Source organism: Rhea pennata, chromosome 16 (assembly GCF_028389875.1).
Source record: "Rhea pennata isolate bPtePen1 chromosome 16, bPtePen1.pri, whole genome shotgun sequence".
Lineage (NCBI taxonomy): Eukaryota > Metazoa > Chordata > Aves > Rheiformes > Rheidae > Rhea > Rhea pennata.
In genome coordinates, this window is record NC_084678.1 from 12,217,149 (window position 1) to 12,228,839 (window position 11,691).

At 41.2% G+C, this 11,691-nt stretch overlaps 1 long non-coding RNA gene across 1 annotated transcript; it reads left to right on the top strand.

The window, feature by feature from the left end:
- Positions 1-743: 743 nt before the first annotated feature.
- On the top strand, positions 744-11,447 carry LOC134147740 (uncharacterized). Its single transcript, XR_009960057.1, has 5 exons — positions 744-851; positions 1,003-1,148; positions 2,418-2,567; positions 3,879-3,944; positions 9,827-11,447. It is a non-coding gene; the product is annotated as an uncharacterized LOC134147740 (long non-coding RNA).
- Positions 11,448-11,691: the final 244 nt, after the last annotated feature.

Here is an 11,691-nt window from a genome sequence, read left to right on the forward strand (position 1 = left end):
GCACAAAAATAATCCTTGGAATAAAGAGCAACTGGGCTAAAGAAGACCGATAAAGTAGTGACATTTTATAAAAATTTTTGTATGAGCTATCTTAACTTTCTTGTTGCTAGTTTTACATGTCAGGTTAATAAAATGTCAATACATTAACAAAGTTTGTATGCCAAAGCCTTTCACCAATGAAAACAAGACATATTTACATAATTGCAAGCAATCGAGACGGTGTGTCTTAACTTACTACCTGTCAGCTGAAGTGCAATAGCTGAATTGGTGAGTAGTTTCCTAGTCTAGAAATAGGTCAGTTTGAGTCATTCTCCTGTGAAATAGGGTTTTGGGATAGGGGTGGGGTTCGGTTGTTGTGGGAAATTTCAGTAAAACCACTGCCTAGTTCAATTTAGATGTGATTAAGTGCTAGTTGTAGGCGAGGTGTTTGGGCAGCTGTGCATTATAAGGAATCATGTCAAACCAGTCTCCAAAGGTCTGTCTGGCCTTTGAAATGACAGAAGCCATTTATTTCTCATGTTTGCTCTTCTGCTGTTGCTGTTATTCACAGAGATGGACCAGGACTGAGCGCAAAAAGAAATGCTGAAGTGCCTCGTTTTTACATCCCTAGAGTCACTAGCTAAGTGTGACATATGGTTTAGGGTAATGCTAATTTACCTTTCATCTTCCTCCAAAACTTTCAGCTCCCTGGTTTTTTAAACACCAATTTTCTACGCTTTATAACCGTGTTTCGCTGTTGCCATCTGCAGAAAGGAAGGGAAAAGGATGAGGTGTTTTCACAGCCCCCACTGTGGAGAGTTGGCTAAGCATTACGAAGTTTCACCTTCAGAATCCGGCACTGTTTGAAAGAGGTGATCATTACTGCAGTAATCTCAGCTAGAAATGACTCATGTTTTGCATTATGCTTTACTTAGTAAATTAATAAGTGCTGTATAATATTCAGATACTCTCAGAACTAGCTTGAAATCTATGATTAATTAAGTTTTTTTTTCACATTACTAGTCTTTCACTTCCTCATCCAGTTGAAGGATGCCTTTTGGGTTACTGACTCACTGGATGCTGGGATGCAAGTGCATGCTGGAACACAGAACATGTTTTCCTGTATTTAAGCCTTTTACTGTATATTCTGAATTTCTGACTGACAACACGTAAGTGAAAAAACAAATAACTTGATTTTTTTCGCCCTTAAAAAACCTACTGCTTTCAGTTATTCCTGTAACAATATACATTGTTAATGCTTCATGTTGATACATTTGTTGGTATGGATTTTTTTTTGATACAGCTATAGCTGTGGGAACCAAGTGATTTATCTGTTAATAAGGGCATAAATGTCACTTTTATTCAAGGAGACTTCTGCAAAAGGTATGAACTGTAGATCTGTTCATGTGCATACTTACTTCAGAAGGGAAGTACTTTTTTAAGGCGCTTCACTGTACAATATTTTCCCTAGCTTGTTAAACTTGCAGGCCAGGTGGGAGCCGTCCCTTCACCACTAGTGCTACGACACAAAATATGAATGGAATAAATCGTAATAAAACCGAGTTCTTACTAGAATTTTCTATTCCGGCGGTTGCAGTGATGCTCTAAACGCGTAGTGTAAACCGACTGCTGTGAATCTCTCTTGAAGCCAGGAGGTGGCAGCATCGATGGCTCCTTTGAGAGCTTTCCCTGCTGTAGGCAGTCTCGGCTCCGCTGAAGTTCTCCCTAAAATGCGCAGTGCGACGCCTACGTGCTGCACTTACGCTACAGTAAATGACATGGCACCTCTTAATCAATTGTTGCCTTTTTATTAGCTTAAATGCTTTTAAAAATCACAGAAACTTAAGCATTATTTGTTGTATTAAACTGTCGTAAAATACAGTATACAAGAAGATGCATACAAGAGGGATTTTTTTTTAAACCAACTTTTGCAGGAATGTACATGACAGCTATCTGCATATAAACCAGAACCTTTTTAGAGCTGGGAGATGCACTTTTGGCTGCCCGGAGACATATCTGTATGATCACCTTAGTTTTGGGGACCTTTGTACTATTAGAGGTGTTGCACACGTGGTAGTATGATGTGTTTGGGGACCAGATGTTTAAGAGTTCATAATTAGTCAGGACTGGAGTTGAGTGAGTTAGTGTATGAGCTGGATTATCAGCTAGTAGCATTATTACTAGTTTAGCTTTCAAAGCCAACTGTTATTAAATTAAACTGCTTTGCTTTGGTTGTCTTTTCCCTAGTTTTCATACTTCCAACATAAAAGGAGACTGTAGTTTTAAAACTGATGGGAAACTTAGCAGCTATTTTAAGTGTGGGTCCTGCTACTGTTCTTCCCTTTCCAGGTCAGAATAAATGCCATCAGCCAGCCAGTTGTACTGGTTTCAGCAGACAGATGCTTCTGTCTTCATTGTGTGCTTTCTTCCATGTGCAGGTGGAACAGGCTATGTAGAATCTACAACAGGTTGGAGACCCTTCAGGAGACAGACTCATGACAACGTGCCACTGGAGTGGTGCACCATAGCGTATCACAGTTACAGACATTATGGATTAAAGTGACAGCAATCTGTCTGCACTGCCACAGGTATGTCCTGCTTGACAAGACAGCAGAAGCTCGCACAGCATAGGATCAGAATTAGGCTTCAGATGCGTATTTCAGCTTGATCGGACTAGTTCCTCAAATGCAAAGCGTAACTCCATGTATTTGTACAATTTACTCACTTCTGAAATAGGAATAGTGCTACATAAGGTAAAAGAAATTACTAGTGTTTAGGACTTAGGGTAAAGCAGTATGAGATTCAGACAGTATCACAAAGGGGGCCATGAGCCCCTGGAACACTTCCCTGTTGATAGAGTAATTCCAAATGTTTGTGCTCTATCAGCTCTGCAAATACTTTTTGATGCAGTGCATAAAGGATACAATACTGGTCGACATTAGCTTTGTAAAGAAAGAGGTTTTCTTCTGTTGACTAATTATCCAGTGAATATATTCAGCTTGAAGAGACACTTTAATAATTTAGCAGGCATGTGCTAGGTAATATAGGAGCTTTTGTCTTACTAGCGGCATAGATCTTGAATCAGGTGTAACCCAATCTCTGGCTTTCTGTATTCAAGGAAGTGTTTCGTATAGCTCCTGTATCAAGTGCCACTGAAGAGCACTCCTAGATAAAAGATTAAGGTAATGCCCTAGCTCTGCATATGGAAAGTTTACCCTTTACTGTCCAGTATATCTTTGTAGGCAGTAAGTGCTTCACAACATGAGATATGTATATGTTAAGATCCAATTATGAGTTTGTTGCAAGAATAGAAAAATACTGAAAATTGTCTGTTAAATATTTGGTAGGCTAAGCCTCTCTCTCCTTCCTACTTTTAACTTTATGTGGTATTATTAAAGGGATTGCAGTTTGATGCTGAACACTTTCAGTCTTTAATGTTTTTAAATGCAAATCATTAGTAAAGCTTTCATTAGCTGGACCAGATGAGGAGAATGGTAATATTTAGTTACTGAGAACACTATGTAATCAAAACTCAAGTAACAGACAAGAAGTAACCTTCTTAAGGTTTGAAGAAAACCCTTAAGGTATTTAAATCACTGTTAATGCCCTCTTTTTGAAAAAGTATAAGCTCAAATAGTCTCTTCTGAACCACTGTCAGCTGGTTCAAGCCATTCCTCTCTGCTAGCCAACCATATATCAACTAAATAACTAAGCTGCAGCAAAAGGAAATGCATTTTGTTTAGAATAGGCCATAATTACTGTATTTGGTGAAGTATAGACAGAATACAGTAACTCAAGTTGGAATCAATCTAAGAGGTATACCTGCTATAGAAAGGACTGTTTCTTCTCATATGACTAAAACCAGAATTAAAATATAATCTTTTTCTTTGGAAGGACAGCTGTCTACCATGCTCCTGCTGCAACTAAGACTGGGACTCGAAAGGACAGATATCACTTACTTAGAGGTAACTGCTTTTTCCAGGCTTCTGACTATTTTGGATATCTCCTTCTATTTAATGTTTGTTCGTGGTCTAGAGTAACAGAGTTACAGACTGAATTAGTTGTTTATGAATTAACGTTTAATTTGCAGAACAGTACTTACATGTTTGTAAAGAACAACTCTTGTTGAAAGTTGTCAGACTTCAAACATTAATGTTTAGCATTTCAGAGAGGCATTCACTGAGTTGCAACAGCTCCTCACAAAAACACAGAAAATGGGAGATGTCTGTTGAAAGGGAACAGCTTAGCAAAGCTTTTTTCATTGAACTTTTCTACTGCCAAGCTTTTGTTGGACCACAGGGCTGTGTGATGCAGTGTGAGTCATTCTCTAATGCTGACCTATGTCTGTCACCACAATGGCTTGTGTCACCCAGTTTATCACCTGAGCAGCTTTCTTTGGTGGTCCTACCAGCAGCAGTGAGGAAATTAAAGAGAAGGTGCTATACTGAACTACACTGAAATATTTTGAATATGGCTTGGGCCAGAGAAAAGATCTGCAATGGTTACTTTCCTATCCTGGAGTCATCTGAGAACCTACTCACTACTATATCATGCTTAGTAGGCCTCCTTATCTTTCTGGGCAGTGCTGTCAAAGCTGCCCCTTTTGGTAAGGAAACAGGAGAGCTGGCTTTTCTTCTTATAGGCTGATGATAATTTCGTTTGAGGTAGGACTGGCCTCTGTACCTCAGGCTGGCAAAAAGGGACACCATGCTCCAGGAAGGGAAATGAAGTTTCTGGTTCAGTACCAACTTCAGTACCCATATGCTTTACTCATGAGCTAGAGTTTACTTTAAAAATACAGATTAACCGATCTATCAATCTTTGTCTCTTTCTCTGTCTTCCTGTGTGTAACATATACCATCCTTATCATCATAGGCTCTTCTCTATGTGCTTATCCACTAATTTAAAACACGATGCATTAAGTGGTTAATGTGATTTAGCAGGAAATGGCCTGCATGTATTTCAGTTCTGAGGTCACTGTCCCCTTTCCAGTGCTGGGCATTGTGTTCCTGTTAATTACTTGTTGAGCTATCGAAGGGTTTTCCCCATCCGCAGCAACTGCAATGCTTCAGCCGATTAGATGCAGGTGTTGTAGTATTAGGAGCTGTGTGGCATCCGCCAAGTGAGCTCTGACCCTCTGCACACTGTGACAGTTCTGCCCTTTAGTGGCTGTATGATGAGCAAGATTTTTGAAACGGGCACACTCCAAGCTCTTCAAGACTATGGCAATTTCTATAGAAGCTGGGGTCATTTCACCCAAATTCAAGTCCAAGTAATGGTTTTTCTTTTCTAATTTCCTCTCCAAGCTCCATGGACATAGTGGAACCTTGTATGGAATTTCAGTACATTGTTTTAGTGTCTGCACAGTTCACTGGTATTCATATAACTTGGAGAGTCACCAGTCTGCAATGAAACTTCGCTGGCTTGCATTTGAAAAGAGAAGACATGATAAGGAGAGAGCTCTAAGAGACTCACTTGGGGAATTTCAACAAACTACATAAGCTAAGGAGCCATCTTCTACAAGTCTGAGGTCCAGACCTTGTGTCAGCAATGATTTTCCTCTGCCAGCGGTCCACCAGATGAGTCCTGAACACCAGCTTGCTTGCCACTAGCTCAGCAAGACAAATTTGCCTTTTCTCAACTGGCCACGTCCCAGCAAAGAATACACTACTGAATGGGCCACTTTCCTTTTCTTGCCACCTTGCATCATTTTGGCCAAGAATACGTTATCAAAACAAATGCTTTATGACCCCCAGTCAGGGTCTCGACCATGGTTTCAGTGCACAGGGAATCTATTGCATGCACACTCAGTGCAAAAGCATTTGGAGAAGAAAGCACGAAGCTGCTGTCTTACAGCTGAGTCCAGACTGTGAGAAACTGGTAGGCAGTGGTGCTGGTGCTGGTAAGAGTCTTATTGCCACAGGTCTCTTCTGGTAAACGAGTCTGAAGGAGGCACTGACAGTGGCAGGAACCAGCAGCAGAAGTTGTATGTGGTTTATCACCCAGTGGATTTTGATTCCTAGCATTGTCTGGTAATTCTGGGAAGTGCAGGACCAGAATAGGGAGAAAGACATGGCATGCTCTGGACACATGCCATCAATGAAGAACAAAGCACAACGTTCCTGATTACAGTAGTTCTCCTTACTGGTAGTTGAGGGTGTGTGAGGAATGTGATAGCACAACCTCTCAATTTAGGGGCATTATTTCTCCTATGCCTCTATTTCAGTCCAGCCCTACATCCAAGGCCTGCATTGCAGTTTTGCCTTCCTGTGTCAAGTTCCCCCATGCAGTTATGAGCTTTGTTATTTCTCCCCTTATCATATATTTTACATTCAGGGAATTTTGTTATCCATTACTATGATTCTATTTGTCCTTCGTCTTGGCACAGACACACAACATCTCGTCCTCCCATTTGATGTCCCTGTGCAAGATGAATGGTTTGGAGACAAGAACTAATCTTTTAATGACATTTGCTGTCACTGTTCCATCTCTAAAATGTGTTTATGAGCCAGTAGAGCGAGAGAGTCAGACATCCCATTTGTAGGCACTTGCACCTCTCAGTCCCAAAGTTAGCTTTTCAGTATCCATGTGGCATCCTGTTATGTTCTTTTACTGCAAGTTATTTATATCATTTAAACAGGTCATTCTGTGACTGCTGGAGCTAATGGTCTGGTTCCCTCTGGACTTTTGTCTTGTGGCTGATTAAGGAGGAGGTGACTCAAAACTTCAAAACTGAAGTTTTTTTCCATGGCTGGGTCATTATTGCGAGAGTTTATCCTTTCAGATTTTCTGTTCTTTTGCAATGTAAGTACTCACACTATAGTTGTTCTTAGAGTCAGGCTTCCTGTTTCTCTCTTCCGGGACTTATTTTTATGAAACTTACAGGAATTTGAATACCTTTGAAACTGCAACCTGAAGTCAAATTTTGTCAAAATATATAACCTAATTCTAAAGTTATTAGGACACACAAAACCAAGCAATTATGATCATAAAGACCTTGCATCCATAGGGAAATCAAGCTAACAAGAAGCATGAAAGATAATCATCTTCCTCCCATTCACACTCTACTGTGAGACTCAGCATTTGAAATTTTTGCATGAATAATGTCTTTTGTCCTTCATTTTGAATCTTAATTATATCTAATGCTTCAGCGCTGGCAGGCAGAGACTATCCTGAGGTGAGAACGGGTTACGGTGCTTTCATGACCTGCAGTGGTCGTTCTGTAGATCACCTGGTAATATTAGCTCTAAAGGATCTCCAAGCAGAGCAAAGAGACTCTCAGATCAGATTCTTACTCATCTTTGTCCATATGCAATAGAGAACCTGTATTTATTTACAGGAGGAAGAGGCTGGTTTTGGCATCTATTATCTACCTCATGTTGACAACTGGCTTTTCATAAAGCATACATAGCCACTGAGACAGAAAACTTTTTGGACAGGATCATGTTTGTTTTGTGTTAGTACAAATCTGATCCAAATGAATGGGATTTGAACCGATGACCAGTGCTCTTATCCCCTCACTATATAGAAAATGGTAGTTGGTTGTGGTTGCCATCGGTGAGGCCCTGCCTAACAGAGTACCATGAATAGAGAGGCTGTAGGTTGACAACAAAGCTTAAAGATTGTGTGCTTCTGACAATGAATGTTCTCTAGCAGGCGTAAGATGTCAATGTAACTCACGTAGCCAAAAAAGGAAATGGAGCTTACTCAGCATCGCCAGTTCTGAAGTATCTCAGAAGATAAAATAATCCTATTGGAAGATTCCTACTGAAGCAGAAGCCTGTTCAAAGAGCAGTCCTGATTAGGAACATCTTCTATTCAAGTATTTTGCTAAAAATGACTGAAGAAAGAAGGATTTTTATTTTTTAATTCTTGTTACAGCAGCAGCTCTGAGTTAAGCAATGGTCATGGTGTGTTCAGGGCATCAAAGCAGAAAATCTCAGACAAAGGGCCCGGATGCAGAATTTCCTGCTCTAACCTAAACCAAATGCCACTGAATGCAGCTTCCCTCAAGATCTCCCAGCTATGCTACTGTTTGCAGCCTAGCTGGTGGCCAGCATCCAGACTGAGCATTAGTAAAACTAACAAACCAAACAGTTCCCACAGTAAGTCCCTTGCTCTTCAGCTAACTTACTTAACTGCAAAGCATCCACAAGGGACGTTTCTTCCACTGTTGTTGCAATAACCAGTGAGTGGATATCCATGACAAAACCCAAGGGTACTGCCCTACAGCAATGAAGTCTTGGCTAAACAGCAGCAGAAATCGAAAGAGGTCAGAGCTCCACAGTAGCCCTGACCTGTTTTAAAAATAAAGCTCATCAATTTCATAAGAAATCAAGGAAGTTCTTCAATGCCTTTCAACTCAGACCTGTGATGTTGCAACACAGTTATCTCAAAGACACCGAAGGAAGAAGGGGAACTGCTCAGAAAAGCATACAAGGGCAGCACCACAGAGCTTCACCCACATTCATTCTACTCTTCCCTGTCAAAGGTGGGACAAGAACAGCAAAGATTTTATGGCTTTACAGAATGCAAGGAACAAGGCCAGATTTTCCCCTGTAGTGAATTTGCTAGTCTTTACCCTTCTCTGTCCTATTCTTGTGCTCCCAAAGATAGAGCTGCCATAATTTTTCTTTTCTTTAGACAGGGACCATTTCTATGTGACTTTGTACCTAGTTGGGTTGGTCCTGTAGTACCTCCTCTAAAATTTTTGACAGAATCCAGGACACTTGGTAATCTGCAACTGCTAGATCTCAGCTCCTGGATAACGTAGCTCAAGTCCACCAAAAGGAGCCTTTGTGTATCAGTTTTACATAAGCTTCAGGGAATACATTAACATATAAGTAAAAAGCCAGTGAGTTCTCTTTACTATGTTGAATTACTGTCAATTATCTTCCTAATCTGTATTGGAATAGGATGCTCTGGATTTGCAATACAAATCACATATGTGATTAACTTTCTTAACATCTTAACTTTCTACATCTCATCATTTTCCCTGTTTTTTGCTCAGTTCACCTCCTCATTGATTGACAAGTATAGTTTCATTTCTTCATAACTACAAAGAAGTGCATATAGTTGCACAATAGCATGTATCAGATCTGTGTTGCTGTCTTCCACCCCCCCCTTTTTTTTTTTTTTCAATTTTCTCTTATCTTTGTGCTAACAATTGTCCAGCATTTCCCAAGGCAGCAGCTTAGTCATGTCTTTCTCTGCAGAAGGTCTCTGACTAGAGAAACTTGAAACACTCTTCTCAAGTAATCTTCTCATCATAGTGAAAGCACAGGAAGGTGTCAGCAAATTAGCTCTGCTAAGCTCCTGCACTTTTGGTGGGATGGTTGGATTTAATCTGTTGGTGTTTGGAAAAGCTGACTGCTCAGCCTAGTATTTTTTTCTCATTCTTAACTCGCAAAAGTTACCCTTAGTCCCTTTGTCTTTTCCCCTCTGTGTTTGTGGTAACCAGTCATTAGAGCTTCTGCTTATAATAGCTGTACCTCAGGGCAGGAGATTTCATTTCCCATCTTGCTTTCTAGGGTGTGGCAAAACTAGCTCTCACTCCACGCAGCCATGGCAGTGGTGCTGTGGGATCTGAAATGTTCACTAAGTTGAGGTTTAACTCCAATTTTTTTGTTGTTGTTGTTCTGTGCTGTCTGCAAAAGAACTTCCATGCTTGCCTGCGGGAAAGAGGAGGAACTGGGATTCCTCCTTCAAGAGAGACGGAGCTGATGTTTGAAGAGGAAAAATGCATGTTATGTTTTCCTTCCCCGACCTATGCAGACATTGCATCTCAGTGAGAACTAAGATGCTTCTAGCAGGTTTTGAGAACTATGTGAACCTTCCTTTCTTGCAGGTGGCTCAAGCCTATTTGGATGATTTGAATCTTTGCCATCATTTGGAGCAGAGTGAAGCTCTGTAAAAGGATAGTAACTGAAAGCCAACTGGATTGTAATTAGCTCAGGCATCACAGGAAGCAGCTGATGCATAGTTTGTGTTGGAAGTAAGACAGACAGAAGGATTATGACTCGGTGGTAAAGAGGCCCTGGCCTGGTGGCTGTATTCTGACCCAAAGGTGTTTTCTAGGCTTGCTGCTGTGACGGGCCAGGGATAGCTAGTGCTTGCACATACACACATCACTACATAAAACACAAAGGAGATTCACACGTGACTTCTCTTTTGTCAGAGGGTGCTAATTTTGCAGTGGTGTTGGCATACTGCTGCCCCAGCAGTATAAGGGCTAACTCCATCTTTCTTCCACAGCAATCAGTGCAAACATGCCCTAGTCTTAAAGCATGATACTTTGGGAATGAAAAGCTTAACTGCTTTCCTTGGCATTTTTCTTTTTATGTAGTATAGAGTGCTTAGAGCTATAGAAGCAGTGCAAGAAAAATATTAATGAATAACCATGTAGCGCAGACATTAATGCATTCCTTTCCCTTGAAACAACTGGCTTTTCTCTGTGGGCTCTGTAAAAGAAAAATGTCTGCAGAGTCTGAATCCATTGTTTAGAAGCCAAAATAGATCTGAGATTTAGAAATTTCGCTGGCCTATATTGCTGAAATGTTACCACTGCATTTATCATGTGTCAAAAAAAAAAAAAAAAAAAGTCTTTTTTCTCTATCTCTCTGCCAAATGATAACCATGTAATGGCAAGATAAATTTAAGGGAAGGGATAGTTCTTGAGGTTCTGGCTTATGAATCTCTGGGTTATGGAGAACATGAATGAAAAGTGATTTCAATCACTCCCCACTTGGGGCTCTACAGACTCTGAGGAGGAGAAATTAGGGTTGCATTATCATTTGGGGGATCAGATATCAAGAAATGTTTAATAAGTTTTTATACTAAAATGTGTTGGTCATTAAGCCGCTGTTGCTCACAAATTTCCATTAATGAACAATGTTCTGTAGTTTCATGGCCTTTGACTCTTCCATTTGCTACTAGGAAACAGACAAATAGCTACATATTTCCCAGTAATTTAGAAGTCCTGATAAGCACTAGTTCAGCTGGCAACACTGTTCTGAAAGGGTGAACTCTGACGCTCTAAGTAGCTTTTCAGCTTTTGTTTTCCTGCAGTTATGAACAGAGAAACACATGAGCTGGAATACTGTAACTATACGCCTAGATTTGAGTCACTGCTTTTCCAGGTCAGGGCTGAAAACTGCAGGTCAGGTCAAAAGCACTTCACAGCCTCCCTTGTATGAACTGCTCACCGTTTAAAGGAACAAAATGCAAGAGGAGGTCGAGGGAGAGGGATCCCAGCACTGACCACCAGTGGGAAAGGGAACACACGCGCGATGAAACAGCACGGGTAGGTCCCACAGAGGCAGGCCGCACAAACGTCCTCGCTGTGAATACAGGTGAGATGCAGGCAGTGTAGGAACCTGCTGAACAAAGGTACTGTTGGACCTTTCATTATTCAGTGTGTAAACCCCTGGCGATTCCTCTTCCTTGCCTTGGTTAAAGACTACACCTTCCTCCTGCCTTGGCTTCTTAATGCGCCTTGGAGCCCAACGTGCCGCAAAGGTTGGCACGCCGCTTGATGACTTTGTTGTTGTGCCCGAACAGTTGCAGTTGAGATTATTATGCAATTGGAAAGCGGGAAGGGGGGTGAAGGAAAACCCTCTGCTCAGGCGGTTTCCTTTGGCGGGCTCTGGCAAGAGGAGTCCCTCACCCCCTCCCTGTGCCCGCAGGGTTTGCAGGCGCTGCTCAGGAGCCGTC